We start from the raw sequence: 18,674 nt of genomic DNA, 5'->3' as shown, positions 1-18,674 counted from the left end.
CGGACTTCAGGCTTGAAAAAGGAAAAAGCCTCACTTTCGACCCGTCACTAGAAACTCGGCCATCTGAGTCAGCCAAGCTGAGTGACGTTAGGCCGATCCGGGCTCTTGGCTAGCAGAGTGGAGGCGCTGCCACGAAACCCGTACCTGCGGCTAAGAGCAGGTGAGTCACAGCACCGTTTTATATCTTTATGACATAACTTTTTTTCCGCCTCGGTCCGCTCTACTACCTTTTCATCTGTAGCAATCATAAAGAGGAAGAAACAGAAACAGAACAGATGTCTATGTGATAGGGCAGGCGGACCCTAGTCGGGCCGTCCTCCTTCAGCCCAGCTCCTCCTCCTGCCCCCCTTCCGCAGTCTCAGGGACTGAGTTGGAGGCGACCGTCTGGTTTCTGATAGGGAAAGGTCAGGGGGAGGAGACATCTTCCTAAATACGCGCGTTAGTTGGGAGAGTCTGGGCGAGGGCGCGGGAATGCAACTACTCCGCTAGTAAGGTGCCAGGCGGAAGCCAGCGGTGGTCCGCGGAGGTGACTGGTCCCATCTGTGGCCCAGAGGGGCCAGGCTAGTACCCTAGGCGCTCACTTAGTTCCTAATCGGTCTTGGACATCCGTCGGAAGTTCCCCCCCAAGTAGTCCCTTGGCTCCTTTGAGGCCGTGGGAAGTGGATTGCTCACAAGTCCTAGGGAGTACCAACTACAGTAACTGGGTGATAGGCACTGAGTTGGTGATAGGTTGAGCGATGGTGCATGTGCGAGTTTCTGAATGCGTTTCTGAATATGTGTGAGAGTTTTTGAGTGTAACCATGTGTTTCTGAGTGTGTGTGTGACCATGTGTATTGTACCCTCTGTAGAACCATTAGGTTTTTTTAAGTAACAACAAAATTTTTTTTAAATGACTAAGAATCCGCAAAAATATTCTTGTTTGGCAGTTTTAAAAATGTAATTAATCTCATTTTGAGAAATGTGTTTTAACTTGTCTTCCAGATACCTTTCCCCCCTGTGCTTTGTTCTTTTAAACCTTTCTTCCTTGAAATCTGGCAACAGAATCGCGTTAAATCCTTGAACCAAACAAATCTCCTAAATCAGCAGGGGAGCAGGAGAGGGTGAAGATGTGCAGTTAAGGAAATAAAAAAGATAAAAGCACTGGATTACAATTCCTCCCCCCCCACACACACAAAATATGGGGAGGGGGGCGGGGAGAGGTGGCCTGTCACATTGTAAAGAAAAGAATGAGTGAAATTAAATACACCTGGAAATCAGAGCAGGGACCCTTCCCAACTGCAGCCTGCCCCTGTGACTGAAAGTCAGTCCTATTAGTTTGTGTAAATGTATCTTCAGATGTGAGGGTCTGCACATATTTCTCAGGGCGACAGCCAGGAACTAATTCTTTTGTGCAAAGTTCTCATCAGCAACAGGACCTTAAGTTTTATTTGTAAGGTACACGAATGCTTAGTTTCCTCAGCCTGATCAGGGGGACTTTCAGCTAATGAGTTTCCTTGTTCCTGCGGTGATAGTCCAACGCCCTTTTGGCTCTTCAACAGCTTGGAACATAACTAGGGTATTTTCTATGGGTAGTAACTTAGTAATAGCTTTTATGGTGCACAAAAAGCTGGCACTTTAAGGGAGGAAAGAACGGTGTCACTTTAAAGGAAGTCGATTTAAAAAATGAAATATTTTTCTTCTTTCGCTCACTTCCCAAACATACTAGGCCTCACTTTTTTTTTTTTTTTTAAAGTCAATTTAAGAAAAAGAAAGCCCCCTGTTCATAGCGGGATGGCTAAAGTGAAGTTTCTTCAGGGCGTCTTCAAAACCCAAGACCAGTGGTGAGGAGGTGATTCTGCCAGCTTTAGAGCCTTGATCCAGCTTGGGGGTTCCCAGGTCTGCGGACCGAGAAATTCCCGCGATCACAGCGCCTCCTGTCGTGGGGAGCGAACGCTGAATCCTCCCACCTGCGCCCCCAGCAAGCCAGGGAAGACCGGAATCCCGCACGCTTCTCTCAGCCGGAGATTGTGGTCCATAGCTGACTGCCAGAGGCCAAGAAGAAGGAAACGTGGCAGCTCGGTTAGCTCCCAGACTATCTCCATCTCAGTGGTGGTAATTTTAAGACACCTAACAAATGTAGTTGAAGTTCTAGTGCACTCAGTTGCCAGCCAGCTATTTACCCGAGTTTTAAAAGCGAATCGTCTTGATTTGGAAAATAAAAAGCAAACAAATAAAACAAAGCTGCTGCCCCCAGGTTGCTGGCCAGTACGCAGTCAGATGACCTGCCTGGCTGCTGCAGCCTGTTCATGTCCAAACTCTTCTTCCAAATAGGCCCTCTCTTTACGCTTTGCAGAACATGCTGCTGCGCTTTCCGGGTAACTAGACCTGTTTTCAGCCTCAAGGAGGCAGGGAGGCGGGGGAGCCACGAGAGCAGCCACGTGGCAGCTCCTGGAGAGGCCCAGGCCAAATTCGCCTAGGCGAGGACGGATTTGCGGGAGCTTGTGGAGGCCCAGGTAGCGGGGAAGGCAGGCTTCTCAGGCAGAAGAAGCTGGGGCGGTCAAGACAGTGGAGTGCGGGGGTACTCCCGGTGGCCGATGGCGAAGGGCGGAGGAAGCGGCTCCGCCCTTCCCGGAAGCTGTGCCTTCTACGCCTTTGGGGTCAGCTCCCTGCCCAGTCCCGCTGTGAGAGCAGGCGGCACACGGTCCATCAGACAAACTTGGCTATCTCCGCTTCCTTTTCCCAGCATGACCAGGTTGGGAGACCCTTCCGCCGATCTTCATCGGGGCAGGGAGAAGCAAAGGGCGACGACGGCGAAGGACGAAGGAAAGGCTGTGGGCTCGCGCCTTGGGGCCCAGTCGGCTGCCTGGGGGCGGCGCCGGGGTCCTTCCCGTTTAGCTGGATAGCAGGGAAGGCAAAAAAACAAACCTTGGGCGGCGAAGCCCTGCAGTGTCCCTTGGAGCCTTCTGAGGACTTCCTGCTCGGGTTTCCCTAGAGTGTCCCCTTTTCCCGCCGACCCTCCCCCCGACGGGGCTGTGGTCAGGCCTCCGCCTCCGTGGGCCTAGCCACGTTCAGGGCAGTGTGGTCCGAGCTCCTCTCCAGGCCCCCACCCGTCACCCAGTTAAGAAGCTTAAACTCTCCGCCTGCCGGGGAGAATCACACACATTGAAACTAAGACCTGTTGTCTTTCACATGGTTCAAAACCGACCCGGACCAGGATCCGGGGTCATTTTAGGACTGAGGAAGGCCTGGGAAGCAACTGTTTGCCCTTGTGTGTGCCTGGCCTTCGCAAACCGAGGTGTGTGCTGGACTGGAGAACCGACCCCGGCGGCGCCGCGAGAGGGCAGACCCCAGCGCCTGCCTTCAGTCTCCCGCCCACAACCGCGGGAGGCGCGGCGACCCAGGCCTTCGGGGCCCACCGCCGCCCCGACCAGTCTGAGGCGCCGGGGGCTGGGAAAGGAGAAGCATGGAACTCCTAGACCTTCACTGCTCTCTTCTTTTTCCTTTCCTTTCCTTTCCTTTTCCTTTTCCTTCCTCAAACTTTCCTTCCTCTGACCTTACTTCTATCATGAAATCATTAATTAAGAAATGAATTCACGACTCATTTGTGGGCTCTTTCTGACACCCCGCTATCTAGCTACACGGGAAGGACCCCCGCGTCCGACTCTCAGTAGGTAGGGGCCCTGGGGCCACCTAACCGGTCCTGTCCGGAGGTTCCATACCTAGAAGTCTAAGGTTCCCCGCCTCACCCCTGGCCGGGGTTAGTGTGCGTGGATCAACATATATACACAAGTAGGGCTTTCACTTTACCGAAAAAATGTAACATTTTCATCCCAATTCTTTACCGTTGGGTTTGTCCCTACCAATACTGCGCCTGAAGCCGCCGCCGGATTTCTAAGCTGCCCAGGGCGCAGGCCTGGCTCGCTCGCAGCCGGATGTCGGAGCCGGAGCTTCTCCCCACCCAGCCTCACCCGCGGGCGACAAAACCGTCCCTCTGGCCGTGAGCGAGCATTGCCTTGCCAAAATCAACTTGAATTTTCATGTATTCAAATGAGAAAGATTGGAAAGGCGTCTCGCCCTCCTGAGCAATTTCTAGCCTCGGAAAGAAGGAGTAAGTGTCCCATGGGTCCCCGCGGAGAACGGAACCTCTCTCCCTCGAGGCCTGGGTAGCGGCCATGGCGTCTCTGCCCAGGCCTGGGTCCTCGTGGCAGTCACGCGTCTCCAGGCAGCTGTGTTCCCTGCGTTACCAACTGTTTTATTCACAGTGGTCAGCGCCAGCTCGAGGAAGTGCCGGGTCTCAGCTAGTCTCCCCTCTTGAGCGCCCCTGGAGCCCTGTCTCTGCTGAACGGTGCCCATACTTTCCTCTGGCTTCTTGAAAACTGCTGGGGCTGGGGTCCTAGGGGATGGACTGGAAATGCACGCTTCAGAAACAGAGTTGGAAATCAGGGGAAAGAAAACTTGACAAATTTTAGGTCTGAGAGCAAAATGGGACTAGCGTGGCTGAGGCCCTACTGTGTGCCACAGACTAGGCGGGGCGCTTTGAGATCCCTGCATTTTCCCCATCTGCTGCTCCAGGTGTGCAAGAGCTGGGAGGCTGGAACCATGGGTGAGGGTGGGTCAGAACCTCTCCACGCAGAAGCTCGCACTGATGGGGCGCTGTGATGGAAACCGAGGGCGCCAGAAAATTCAACGAATGTCATCTCTTGCTTCGAGGTTGCCAGCTTAAACCTAAATCCTTCCTGAACGGTCGACGAGTACTTAACTTCTCAGTCCCTGACCCACTCCTCCCATTACCCATCCCCACCCACCACCACACACAGTCCCGGAGCTTTCCCACGGCCCCTCAGTCGGCCTCGGTGGTTTTAACTTTGGCTATTCAAATGTGATTATCCTCAAATTTACATAGTTCTATTTAACAGAGCTTTTGCAATAATCATATAAACCCTGTCCTACAAGGGGGAAAAAGGTGAAAATGCATTCTAGTCAGGCTTTTTTTCATTGTGTGGGTTTCTTGATTTCTCCCGTAATTTAAAAATTGTGCTTTGGACTGACAAAAAGACTAGTTTATTGGCATGGCTAGAGGGACGTTACATTCATTATTTAAAATTAAAATTCGATTGGAGGACACTGTTGAGTGGCTGCTTCTGGGACTTCCAGCAGCTATTCCAGAGCTAACATCAGAAGAAAGTTTTGTTTTAAAAATGATGCATTCGTTTGAAGTTGTTTGATTTTTCTTGTTCTGTGGGCCACAAAATCACTTCCTAGTTCACTTTGTGGTGAGTCTGCTTTTAAACAAACAAACAAAAAAACTAGGAAGGAGCTTCCTTGACAGCGTTGCTTTTTGCTGTGATACTAGCAAGATTTGCAGGAACTCTGACCACTTTCTGAATGCTGCAGCCCTGCTTGCCGACAATAAAAGGATAGGTAAGAAATGCAGCTGCCAACATTAGGCATGATCTGTGGTGGCAAGTCCAGTGAAGCCTCCCAGGGTCTGGGTGAGGACTTGGCAGACCTCCCCAACCAACTGAGCCCTTCCCTTTTTAGGTCCACACCTTGCTCTAGATTCCTTCCAGGCTCTTATCACTCCTCTAAAGCAAATTACATTTGTGTCGTTTTCATTTTTTTCTTCCCCACTGAGAGTGGGGACCATAGTGGTCCCATTGCCAGAACAGAGCCTGGAGCACAGTAGACTTTCAATAAAGATTTGTGGACTCAATCAATGAACTAAGTGCCCCAAACCAGAGACTGGCCAGGCTGGCATTAGGTGAGAAGGGATGCTGGAATCTAGAAACCTTATCCACCCTCTCCAAAGTCTCCAAGTGAGAGTACCTCAGGGACATGTCTCAGCTGGGTGAGCTTGTGAAATGAATGAGTGGATGGACAGATGCTTCAAGAAGAAGGGAGTGAAGCGGGGTGTCTCAGAGCTGTGAGATCCCTGGGCTTCCAAGACAACTGGGCATGACTCTTCCCCTGGTATCCATGCTTGATTCAAACCAGAATCATTCAGGTGACATGATCAAATTGGAAATGTCCCCACCTCACCAGTTCCTGGACTTGGCACAATCAGCTGCCCTCTTGCCCATCTAAGGGCTGTCAAGGTGTGGCTCAAGGCAAATATTCCACTTCCCCCCTCCCCCCACTCCCCACCCACAGCGCTGTGTAAAGGCAGCGTCCCTGCCTTTCAATAGCAGATATGGATTAAAAGTTAAAGAACCCCATCAACTTTGCATCAAATAAAATGTTTCACTTGGTGCTGTGAAGGAAACGTCGGTGTTTAAATAATATGTTTAAATTGGCAAACAAATGAAGCCGAGCCCACGCAGTGAGAAAGGAAAAGCCTTGAAGCAGAGCTCTCTGGTAGTCCGGGGTTCTGCTCCCCAGCTTCCAGCGCGAGGCATGCTGTCTTCCCACCCCGAAGCTGGGGGCGGGAGTGGTGGCAGCGACTGGGGCCGGGTTTTGCGCAGTGAGAGTTAGTGATACAATACTCCTGGGAGCCGGGTTCTCCGCGTGCTGTGGCGGTGGCCCCGCACTTGAAATTATCAGGCATTTACCTGAATTGCCTCCCTGTCTTTAGGGTACAAAATATTTTATTACATGCTTTCTCTGTGTAGTGTAATTATTTTCTTAAACCTCTCCGAACCTGCCTTGTGTTTCAAGCTAGTAACCGAAGACCCCTCATATCAACTTGTCCACCTGAAGTTTTATTTGCCATGAAAGCATGCGTGGGAGTCCTTGAGAGAAGCAGCAGGTCTGCCTCCTCTTTTGGGCTGCTATCATTTGGGAAGCTACCTGGCACCGCGATACCCCAGCCTCATCTGGTGTCCTTGATGTCTGCTGGGGTCTCCTTCCCGTCACCGGCACTGAGCAGTTTGGGGCTCAGCCACGGTTTGGGCCGGCTCAGGATCTGTGCTGTAAACTCCCTACTTTCAGACCACGCTTTCTTTCCATGGCCACCCTTTACCCCAACTGTAGTCACCCAGGAGAGAGGCTTAGAACTTGGGTGGAGCTCGACTTGCCTTGGAGACTTAAGGTTCTTGCAGATCTGGTGTAGTTTTCTTTAAAATGCTTTCAATGATGTAGTCAGCTGGTGGATCCCACTCCTCACCCCAATGGCCTCCTCCAGCCAAATACCTTCCATTGTGAATTGCCGCTCTCCCCTGACCTTCTTGTGACCCTCCCCTCACACCCCACCCAAAGAAGTGATTTCAATAAATAAAGCACAGTGCTAGGGCTGAAGGTCAGTTTACACTGAGGCAGAAGCTTCTAAAACTCCTGCAGGTGCTGGAATGAGAATAAACCAGGCCGTCATCCCAAGAAATGGGAGAGGGAGGAGGAGAGGGTGAGAAGATATGAGGAGATGCTGTTAGGGTGTTAGGGTGGGAGGGGTGTGTCAGGAGCTCCGCGGAAGTCCAACGGACTACGAATTTGCTGGGGAACCCGGGCAGACCCTTGAGTTCTCAGTTTCCTTCTTTTCCAAATGAGGAGCTTGGACTCGATGCCCGGCTCCAGCAGCTGTCAATTATGAGAATAAAGCCTGGAGTGGCTAGAGTAGCAGCAAGGTCTGATGATGACCCCACCCAGGGGGAACTAGAACCCGTGTGAACCTGGGAAGGGAACCATATTGCAGCTCCTGGAGTTGCAAAGCGTCTCTCTATATGGGTCCGAAGACTCTGGGAGAACAGGTACCACGAAGAAGAGGTCCCTCCCTTGTGCTTTAGTTTTGTGGTCTGTTTCATGCAGCTCCTGGAGTTGCAAAGCGTCTCTCTATATGAGTCCGAAGACTCTGGGAGAACAAGTACCACGAAGAAGAGGTCCCTCCTTTGTGCTTTAGTTTTGTGGTCTATGTTTCGTGATAAACTTCTCTTTTTCACATCCTAGCATCTCCAAAGACAGCAAGCAGCAGGAGAGAGACCAGAGCCTGTCTTCCAATCTCCAAGCCCAGGCAAAGCCTCCTTAGCTAGGAGGTGGCACAATGCTAGGTACACTCCCCTGGGCAGGATCTGAGGCTGAGAGTCTGAGATTTAGTCTTTCTCATTACACAAGCTCCAGCCTTGCAGTTGGCAAGGACAATAGGGTTTATGTTTAAGAGTATGGGATTTGGAATTGAATCTCATTTGGGTTCCACTCCGTACTCTGAGTCTCATTTTCTCAGCTGTAAAATGGGTATATTAGTACTTATCTCACAACAGTTACATGTAGAGTAAGAGCACTAAATGGTAACAAAAATAAAGAGCATTTGTAGAACTCTGGGAGTCTGGGCACTGCAGGATACTGGAACACATAGTGGCATATACTGAGGACCTGCAATCTAGGCGCCCTCGCCCCTCCCCTTTACAGGTCTTTTGCAGGTGGCCACCAGCCTGGCCCCCTGGAAATCACTGTTCCTCCTGGCTACAGTGGGCAAGGAAGACGAAGTTCTCTGCGGTGAGTGAACTCTTGGCATCTAGCTGGCCCACATCTTGGCATCCATCATGACTCTGCCTAGAATCTACTCCCAATCCCCCTGACTAGCGACCGGCGGGCCACCCTCTGTGATGGCAGAAGGAAAGCGCCACCCGCCACCCAAACAGGATGCAGACTGCATCAGGCACATGTTGAGGACCTTCTGGGGGAAAAGGCTCAAGACATGAAGAAATGAGAGGTCTGGAGCCTCTGGTCCCCTAGGCTGCACAGAGCCCACTCAAGGCAGCAAGACAAATTGCCCTTCCCCCACCTTTTGGTGAGAGGAGGTTGGGCCGGCTCCAGGAGCCCATGGGAGTCTCCTTGGGACTCCCAAGGTGGTCTCTTCGACCCAGGTACACTAGTGGATCTGCTCTGTTGCCATGGCTATGGTGACCTCAGGCAAGACCTGGGGCCTGGATCCAGGAAACATCCCTGTTGGAAAGATGAGAGAAGTGCTTCTGGGCTTCCAGAAGGCCATTCTGCCCTCAGCGCCTGAACTTGGGGAGCACTGAGATGAGAAAGGAGGACCCCCGATTCACCCAGACACTTTCTCCTTTCTTCCTCAGATCCCCTTCTCCCCTTCCCATGGATAGAGTTAGAAGAAACCACTTAGGACTCATTTGGAGAAATATTACTTAAGACATTTTCTAAAATCTTCAAAACTCAAGATGATATTGCAAGGAAGTTTTACTTGCTGAATTTTAGAATTATTTAATATATACTCCTCCTGCCTTAAGAAAAAAGTTTCTTCCTGTCTAAGTCCATCTGAAATGAAGCAAGCATGCTGGGCTTATGGTGGATCATTTACATAGTAAAGCTCCTGAATATCACCTTGCATGTACAGGAAAGCTCAGTGAAGTGCCAAGGCTTCATTAAGACAGACAATACTGTACGTGAAAAGATCAAACCACAAAAGGGTTTCTTTCACCAGATATAGATCCATCTGCTGAGGTGAAGATTCATGATTTGATTAATCCCTCATACTGAGGAGGCTTGGGAGAACGGATGTTTTGGGGTAAATCTCTGGGCTCACATGAACAATGACCCACAAATTTCAGACTAAGGACGGGCTAAGAAGGTTCTGTGTACAAGACTCTGATAAGTGTTTGATTTCTGCTTGACTTAGTAATCAGAACTAGGTGGATAAAACAAAATATTGCCATCACTGGACAACGGAAAAACACATCTTCAAGCTTATTATTTTTCCTTGGGTTGGTATTGGGGGAGGTGCATTTGGGTGAAGTAGGCTGGTACACAGAAGTTTCAGGCAGCCAGCAATCTCTGGCTAAATGCAGCTTCTGTTTTTACAGCTTACTTAGGGAGAGCTGTTAGTTTTTCTAAGGATAAACCGGGCATTGGTTCTCTAAGCTCAATGTTTAGGCTACAAAGCACATCCAACAGTCTTACATGTCTACCTTTAGAAAAGGAATGGTTCTGACTTCAAACTCAGCAAAATCTCTAGTGCATTACCATACTAGGAGAACACCTAAGCAAAGCCTTTTGAAAGTGTAAAATGTAATTGGAATGCTAAATACCAGCCACTACCTCCAAGAAAAATAAATCTTTAATTCTCAGACAGGTATACCTGCTTTGGACCAGGCTTTTTGGTGTTATTTGTATCTTTTCTTTTCAAATGGATGATTTTACTAACAGAATTTCCTTTCTGCTCAATGCCTTCTCATTTTATCTTACCTTAAAAATCCTGAGATCAGGCCTGCACGCCAGACTTCTGAGGCACCCCAGGGAAGGGTGACAGCTGACTTCCCAGGGGTCCTTCCTGAAACCCATAAACTCAGATGTTAGAGTCACATCAGAGTTTAGGGGCTAGAGGGAAGTCTGGCATATGTTAATCAGGTCACTAAGGGGAAAGTAGGGTAAGCAGGCTGGGGAAAAGCAATGCCAGGGGAGGACCTTAAGGCAGGGAAGGTATTTGTTTGTTTCTGTGGATTAAAGCAGTACAAGCAACTTTGGGTAGTGGGCTTTGCTAGTTATTCTCTCTTATTCTTCTGAGCTCCGTCTTCTGCCCTGTCCTCTGCCCCAGAAGCCAATCTCTATGGACTGCATTGCCCAGTTTTTCTTGCTTTTGGACTTCCAACTGGATTTGGCCAATGTTGGGTAACGGTGCGGACCTGGAGGCCAGGAAGCTAGAGCAGTAGAAGTACTTATTCCTCTTGCTTTGTCCTTGCCTAACTGTGGTTTTGTCCTTTAGTGCCGCTTTGTGTCTGCAGCTCCTGTCAGGTGGCCCCTCTTCCCAGCTTTAGCTCTCACCACGCTCTGCTAACACCTCCTTTTTCACCCCTGCTCCTTGAGATCAAGGGTGGCAATACCTCCCTGTGGTTGCTAGAGCTTGAATGTTAGTTCCCTTTAGCCCCACCCATACCCATGTAAATAGTTCTCTCAATTCTCTCCATCCTCCCCCACTCCTCCAGTTAAACCCTTTTGAGCAAGCCTTTTATTTCCTGTGGGGTCCTAACTGATGAACAGAGGAATGAAGACTCACAGAAGTGGAATACGATGTCTTCAGTTCAGTAAATACGATGTCTTCAGTTCTTTCCAGTGTCATCCTCATGGTGTAACTCATCAAAAGGCTCTACTCCTTCCCTGTCATCATCTTGGAGTGCAGCTATGAAGACTCTGGGGTTTCTGTGGTGGCTACTTTCTGCAGGCAAGGCTGCTTTGAGTCTAGCAGGGGAGCAAACTAGGAGTCTATTGGCTTTAAATTCGCCACTTTAATTTGCTGATTTGCATTTGCTATCACTGTTAAAGTAATTGATGTCAAAACCAAATATTGAAAATAACAATTTTGTTTGTTTGTTAGTTTGTTTTTGTTTTTTGTTTTTTTTACTTTGGTAAACTGACCTTTGCTATTGAGACTTTTGCTAGTGGTGAATTCTGTTAATATAACCAGACACTGAAGTAGGTCCAGTGATCAAGCGGCTCATGGGAAATGTTCATGTACATTCCCCAAGGCCTGAGGGTCTTTGACTTCCTCATCTCTCTAATATTAAGTCTAGAGCTCAGTTTCTTTCCACAGCTGTGTTCTGGAACAACTCAGTCTTGACTAATGTTAATCAGCGATATTATTTAGGTGAGTCTATCAGTGAGCACTCTTTATGTGGCAGACACTGTGCTAGACACGGAGGATACTAAATTTAAGACAAGATTCTTGCCTCCCAATGATTAAAACACTGCTTCAATATCATTATTGCTAAATTTGCATACCGCTGTAATTAGGAAAAGTTAATAAAAGTAGAATTTCTAGGTCAAAAGACAAGCAGGTGTTTAAGACTTTTGAGACATTTTGCTACATAACATCTAGCAAAGTGGGGACAGAAATCTATGAGTGATCCTATTTCCTTACTCCCATTCATGTATTCTATTACTGACCTTGTAATGTGGCAAAAATTGCATACCATTGTTTTTAATTTGCATTTCTGAGATTACCACTGAAGTTGAATATTTTTATATTTCCATTGACCATAAATACTTCTTTTGGGAACTAACTGCCTGTTCACATCTTCTTTAGCCAATTAAAAATTTGACTGCTTGTCTATTTCTTACTCAAAGAATATTGATTCATGTCTGCCACAAATACTTAATTTTTCTCCAGGTTTTTGTTTGCATTTTAATTTTATTTATAAACTCATAGATGTTTTAAGAATATCATTAATATTTCAATTGATAGTTTCTGCCTTTTATGGTTTGATGCTTACAAGTGTTATCTACATCTGCTACTCTTATGTATAACAAAATCTTTCATCCAGTTGTAATTTATTTTGGTGCATAATATGAAGTGAAGATATAACTTTAATTGTTTCTTTTCCAAATAGTTAGAACTTTGGGCAGGCCCTAATTGTGAGGGACCTTGAATTCTCTTTGGAGAACATTGTTTGGAATTTGTTGTGAGGATACTGTTGAGGTATAGAAGCTGAATATTACATCAGATCTTCCTTTACTTGCTATGTGGTAAACCAATAGGAGGTTCTAAAACTAGATGACAAGATGACTGGTAGGTGGTGATTTGAGTGATAGAAACTAGATGATATTATAGTGTTTTTTTTAATGATTGCTTGAGTAATTTTATGCTGCTTTTTTAAGATGCCACCAAAAATATTAACATTTTCATGCGAAGGCATTAGAAAGCAACAATGAATTTGAAATGCCTTTAGAACAGTAACTACTATTCCTCCTCTTTCATTTCTTTTTCTCTTTCCTTCCATTTTTCTTTCCTTTCTTTCTCCCTCCCTTTATCCCCTCCCTTAATGATTGCTTGAGTAATTTTATGCTGCTTTTTTAAGATGCCACCAAAAATATTAACATTTTCATGCGAAGGCATTAGAAAGCAACAATGAATTTGAAATGCCTTTAGAACAGTAACTACTATTCCTCCTCTTTCATTTCTTTTTCTCTTTCCTTCCATTTTTCTTTCCTTTCTTTCTCCCTCCTTACATCCCCCCCCTTTCTTTTCTTTCTTTTTCTTTTCTCTCTCTCTCTTTTTGGTGAAGGTAGACCCAGAATAGAATTCCTAGCACAGAATTGATTAGCAGTTGGGGGACCCAAGGTTAATCCTTTAGATATCAGTCCCTATCTATAAAATGAAGCTAATAGTATCTACCTCTTGGGTGGTATGATATGATATGGCTATCTGAATACTTAGTTACCATTTTTTATTATAAAAGTATTAATGAACAATATTTACCATTTAAATTGTTTCCTGACCATATGATAGTCATTGAATTTTCACATTTTTCCAGTTTAGGAACATGGCATACATGTTACTGTTGTGCAGCCTCCAGGATGCTACCAAGAACAATTAGTCACTTCCTAATAAGCACTTTGGTTATTTGCTCATTATTTTAATTAGCATGGAAAAGTAATTTACTTATTATCTGAAGGGGTTACTCCCACACTGAGAGTGAAGCTGCTCTCATGGAGTTCCCATAGGGCAGTGGGATGTGATGTAGGTGCCGTGAAACCTCAGGAGTGGCAGGTCTTTCTCTGTAGAATCCATTTCATCTTGTGAGCATTCAGTAACCATTTTTGAGCTCATTATGATAAGGAGTAAAGCAACAAACCTTCAAGAGAAGAGTAGTATCTCTATTTTACAGATGATGTTGCAGAAACCCAGAGAGGGAAGTGACTTGCCCAAGTGGCAAAGCTAGGTGTCACTATCTGGCCTTTCGTGCCTTTAGAGCAGGAGCTTCCCTCAGGAAAGCCTGAGAGCACCCATCTCCACAGTTGGGCTGCTCTGAGGCCCAGCACCAGTGGATTGTGCAGCACAGAGCATTCTTTTATTTTGAACTTCTGAAAAGTGTGTTGTCCTCTTCCAGCATTTGGGGTCTCATGGAGGACTTACAGAGGGTTTTACCTGCCACTTCCTGATCTCATTTACTAGTTGCCCGAGTACTTTAGAGAGGCAGAGAGAGTTTGGTAGAGTAGAGGGATATAAAATAAACCTTCAAGTGCCTACTAGGTGCCAGATATTGAGCAAAGAACTATGATCTACACTATTTGAGCTGTTTTTTCTCTGTCCTTTTAAACAATGGTGAAATATAACATAGTGAAATGAACAAAACAGAAAACAAGGTTTATCACAAAGAACTCAAGTAGCCATCACCAAGGTTAAAAAAATAGAACAGCACTAGCACTCCAAGACTCCTCCTGTGCTGCCCACTCACTCACTATCACCTTCCTCCCTCCAAAGACAACTACTATCTTGATCGTTATGGTTATTACTTTCTCATGTTTATTTGTCACACATCCAGTGAGCACGCGTCCATAAGCGCTATGGTTTTTTCTGGCTAGGGTTTTAAACTGTATGTGAATGGAATGGTATAGTATGTACTCCCTTGTGTCTGGCTTCTTAGCTCAACATCGTATTTGTTACAGATTCATCTACCTCGTTTCCCACAGATAAAATTTGTTCATTTCCTTCATGCATATTATTACATTTTATGAATATACCCCAATCAATTTATGCATCCTACTTTTAATGATTGTTTGGTTACCAATTTTTAGTTATTGTGAATGAAACTACTGTGAATATACATGTTTCTCGGTGCACACGTGAATGGATTTCTATTAGGAGTAGAATTGCTGGGTCATGGAGTATGTGTATATTCAACTTTAACAGATAATGCCAATGATTGCTTCCTATAACCATTCTTATCTTGGAATCAGAAACTCTGAAGGTGGCCGAATATGGTTATTTTGATAGGAACTCTCCCGAACCTCATACTCTTGATTTCAAGATTCTCTTTACTGAGTAGTCTCTAGATGCAGAGCATGGAAAGTAACTCCTTGAAATGTAGTTAACTGGCATGTAATGCAGACTTAACTTTTTTTTTTTTTTAAAGAAAAGCTTTAACTCTCGTGGTCCAGCCTTTTTCGTTTAAATGTAAGAATTTAAAGTGTGCCAAGAAAGCAGTTGGTTAAACTGGAAAAAACTGGAGGATCAAGGAGGCTTCAGTCCAGGAGGCTCTTTGAGACCAGCCTCTTCACCCCTGAGAGATGAGGCCGCGCGGCCGGGGTTTGGGCTCTGAGTCCGAGGCGGCACCGGAGCTGGTTCCCCCAGGCAGAAACGCTGAGGATGGGTGCCCGCAGCGCGGAGGGACCCGCCCGGCCAGGGGCCAGCGGCGGCGGCCTTGGCGGCGGAGGACTCGAGGCTTGTTGCTGGGCGACGGAGCGCGCTCCTCCTTTCGACCGAGCGCTGGGGTCCCAACCCGCCTCTCTGCCCGCGAAAAGCGGTTGGATACTCGGCCCAGCCGCGGCGGTGCCAACCTTCACCAAGTGAATGCGAGAAGAGGCGTCCCCGGAGGCAGGTGAGAGGAGGACGCGGCCTGGGGTGCGGGTAACTTCTGGGAAGGAGAGGCTGCGATATTTGGGCGGAGCGATAGTCTCCTCTGTTCCGCCCCTCTAAATCCACTCAAATCTTAGCGAAAATCTGGGCTGAAAATGGGCTGGGATTGGAGAAGAAATTGGGGCTGGAGTAGGTAGAGGCTGGGCTGCTGTCGGGACTGGGGCTGGAGAGCATGGGTTGAGGAAGAACTGGGAACAGTGAAAACCTGGTGGAAGGGAAAAATAGGTAGATGTGATGACCGGGCTGTGGAGAAAGGAAAAGGGCTTTGGAAGGCAAAAGAGGGGTAGGAATCCAGGGGCTGCGGGGAGGGTGAAAAGGTCACAGTGGAGGGAATTTAATTTCCAATTCCTTTTTTTCTGCTATCCTTTGAAAGGACCTGGTTGTTTTAGGCAAACCTTCAACATTATTAGGTGACCTCTCTCCCCCACTGAGGTCAGTGTGTCTAATTTCAGAATAGGGAGCTGTTTCCTGAGTGTGGCCCTAAAACTCTTTGGTGGGCAGTGGCACGCTGTAGGCTCAACGCAGGAATTATTTGTCATGGAAGACAAATCCACACATCCACAATGAAACTATTGTGGACTACCATTGCAGTAGTTTAAAGGAGTTCAACAGTTCTTATTTCAACATGCAAATATAAAAATTTAACAAATTGTTTTTTTCTCCCTATTTACAGCTCTATAGAGTTATAATTACATCCAATAAACTGTACAGAATATATAGTTTGTATCATGTGCAGGTGTACATTTTGATAAATTTTGACAGATGTATACAACTTTGGAACAATTACTGCAAAGATAAATGAACCTTTTCATTCCTCTGTCCCCTTTGCTGTCCAACTCTGCTCTCATCTCCTACCACTCCCAACCAACTACTGTTCTGCTGTGTGACACCGGAGAATACGTAACATTTTCTAGAAGTTTATATAAATGGAAGTATACAATATATACTTTTTTTGTGTCTGGCTTCCTTTACTCAGCATAATGATTTGCCAGACCTTTGCCTTGATTACTGTTGGTTAATAGTAAGTTTTGAAATTGGGTAGTTACTGTAAGTCCTTTAGCTTTCTCTTTTCAAAAATCACTTTAACTATTTTAAGTCATTTGAATTTGTGTATACATTTTAGAATTAGCTTATAATTTCTATGAAAAAAGCCTGTTAGAATTTTGATTGGGATTGCATGGGACCTATAAGATCTATTTGGGGAGAATTGCCATTTTAACAATATTGAGTCTTCCAGTTTACAAATGTGGTTCGTAATAATTTTTGTAGGTCTTGAATTTCTCTTAGCAATGTTTTGTAATTTTCAGCATGGAGGTTTTGGACATCTTCTGTTAGATTAATTTCTAGGTATTTTACTTTTGGGGGGGCATTTTTCAATCGTTTGGTGCTAGTATATAAAAATACAATTGATTTTGTATGTTAACCTTGTATTCTACAACCTTGATAATTCACTTATTAGCATTAGTAATTGTTTAGTAGATTTATTGGGATTTTTGACCTAAAAATTATGTCATCTGTAAATAAGGACAGTTTTCTTTTCCTTTTCAATCTTTATTCCTTTTGCTTGCCATATCGTGATGGCTAGGCCCTCCAGTACAGTGTTGAATAGATGTGGTAAGAGTTGAGGCATTTTGCCTAATTTTCAATTTTCGGGGGAAAGCAAAAATACAATGTTAGCTGTAAGGTTTTTTTTTGTAAATTCTTTTAGATTGTGGATTTTCCCTCATCCAGTCATGTTCCCTATAATTCATAGTTTGCCCACAGTTATTTATTTATTTATTATCACGAATGGGCATTGGATTTTATTAAGTGATTTTCCACTATCTACTGAAATGATCATTTTGATCCTCCTATATTCTGTTAATATTGTGAGTTATATTGATTTTAAAATGTTAAATCAATTTTGCAGCCCTGGGATAAATTCTATAGGATCAGGATATACTATCATTTTTCAAATATATTTTTTGTTTTGATATGCTAACATTTTTAAAAGATTTTTGCATCTATGTTCATGAGGTATATTAGTAAGTATTTTCCTTTTTTTAAAAAAAATTGGCTTTGTCTGGTTTGGTATTAGGGTTACAAGTCTCAGAATATGGGTTCCTTCCTCTATTTTCTGAAAACATTCGTGTAAGATTTGGTGTTATTTCTTTCTTGAGTGTTTGAGAGAAACATCTGGGCCTGAAAGTTGTTTTGTCGTAAGATTTTTGGCAATGAATAAGTTTATTTAACATAGGACTATTCGGATTTTCTGTTTTCTGTATTAATTTTGATAAGTTGCAATTTTCAGGGATTTTCCCATTTCATCTAAATTGTTGAATTTGTTGGCATAAATTTTATCATATTCTCTTATTATCTTTTAATATCTTTAGGATCTGTAGTGAAAATTCTTTTCAATTCCTGATATTGGTGATTCTTGTTCTCCTTTATTCTTGAACAGTCTGGCTAGGGGTTTTAAATACTTTGTTGATATTTTTCAAAGAACCAGCTATTAGCTTTGTTAATTTTCTCAATTTTTCTGTTTTCTGTTTTGATTGATTTATGTTCTTATACTTATATCTTTCTATTTACTTTGGGTATACTTTACCCCTCCTTTTCTAGATTCTTAAGGTGGAAACTTAAGTTATTGATTTTAGACCTATCTTCTTTTTGATTTAAGCATTTAAGCTGTACTTTTCCTTCTAAGCACTGCTTTAGCTGCACCCCCACATTCTGATATGTTGTATTTACATTATTAAGTCTAAAATATTTTCTAAGATTTAATAATATTTTTTGTATTCCATTTTATTATCTATTGACTTTTTAGTTACATTTCTTTGTATTACTATTAAAAATTATTTCTGTAGGAATTACAATATACATCATTAATATTTCAAAGTCTAGAGTTTATGTTGAACTAGTTTACATAAAATGCCAAAACCTGCAACTGTAGTTTCCTTATCCATCCCCATCCCAGTCTTTTGGTTGTTGTACGTATCACATCTATGTATACAAACACCCTACAAAACAAGGATGTAATTTTTTACACTATTTTAAAAACAAAATAAAAAATGGTTTATAAAACTTACCCAGATAGTTGCCATTTCTGATCTTTTTCATTCATTCCTAAAGATTCATTTTTCCTCTGGTACAATTTCTTTTAGCCTGAAAACTTTATCTTTAGCATTTCTTGTACTTCTAGTCTGCTGGTAATACTCTTATAGTTTCCTGTATCTGAATATGTTTTCATTTTGCCTTCATTTGTAAAAGAATATTCTTGCTAGATATATAATTCTGAGTTGACAGATTTTTTGTTTTGTTTTGTTTTTGACTTAGCATGCTACAAATCTAATTTTACTGTATTTTGGTATTCAATGGGAAGTCAATAGTCATTTAGATTATATCCTGAGTGTAAGTT

Source organism: Pteropus alecto, unplaced genomic scaffold, assembly GCF_000325575.1.
Source record: "Pteropus alecto unplaced genomic scaffold, ASM32557v1 scaffold104, whole genome shotgun sequence".
NCBI lineage: Eukaryota > Metazoa > Chordata > Mammalia > Chiroptera > Pteropodidae > Pteropus > Pteropus alecto.
The sequence above is the reverse complement of the archived record's forward strand: the minus strand, read 5'-3'. Positions refer to the sequence as shown.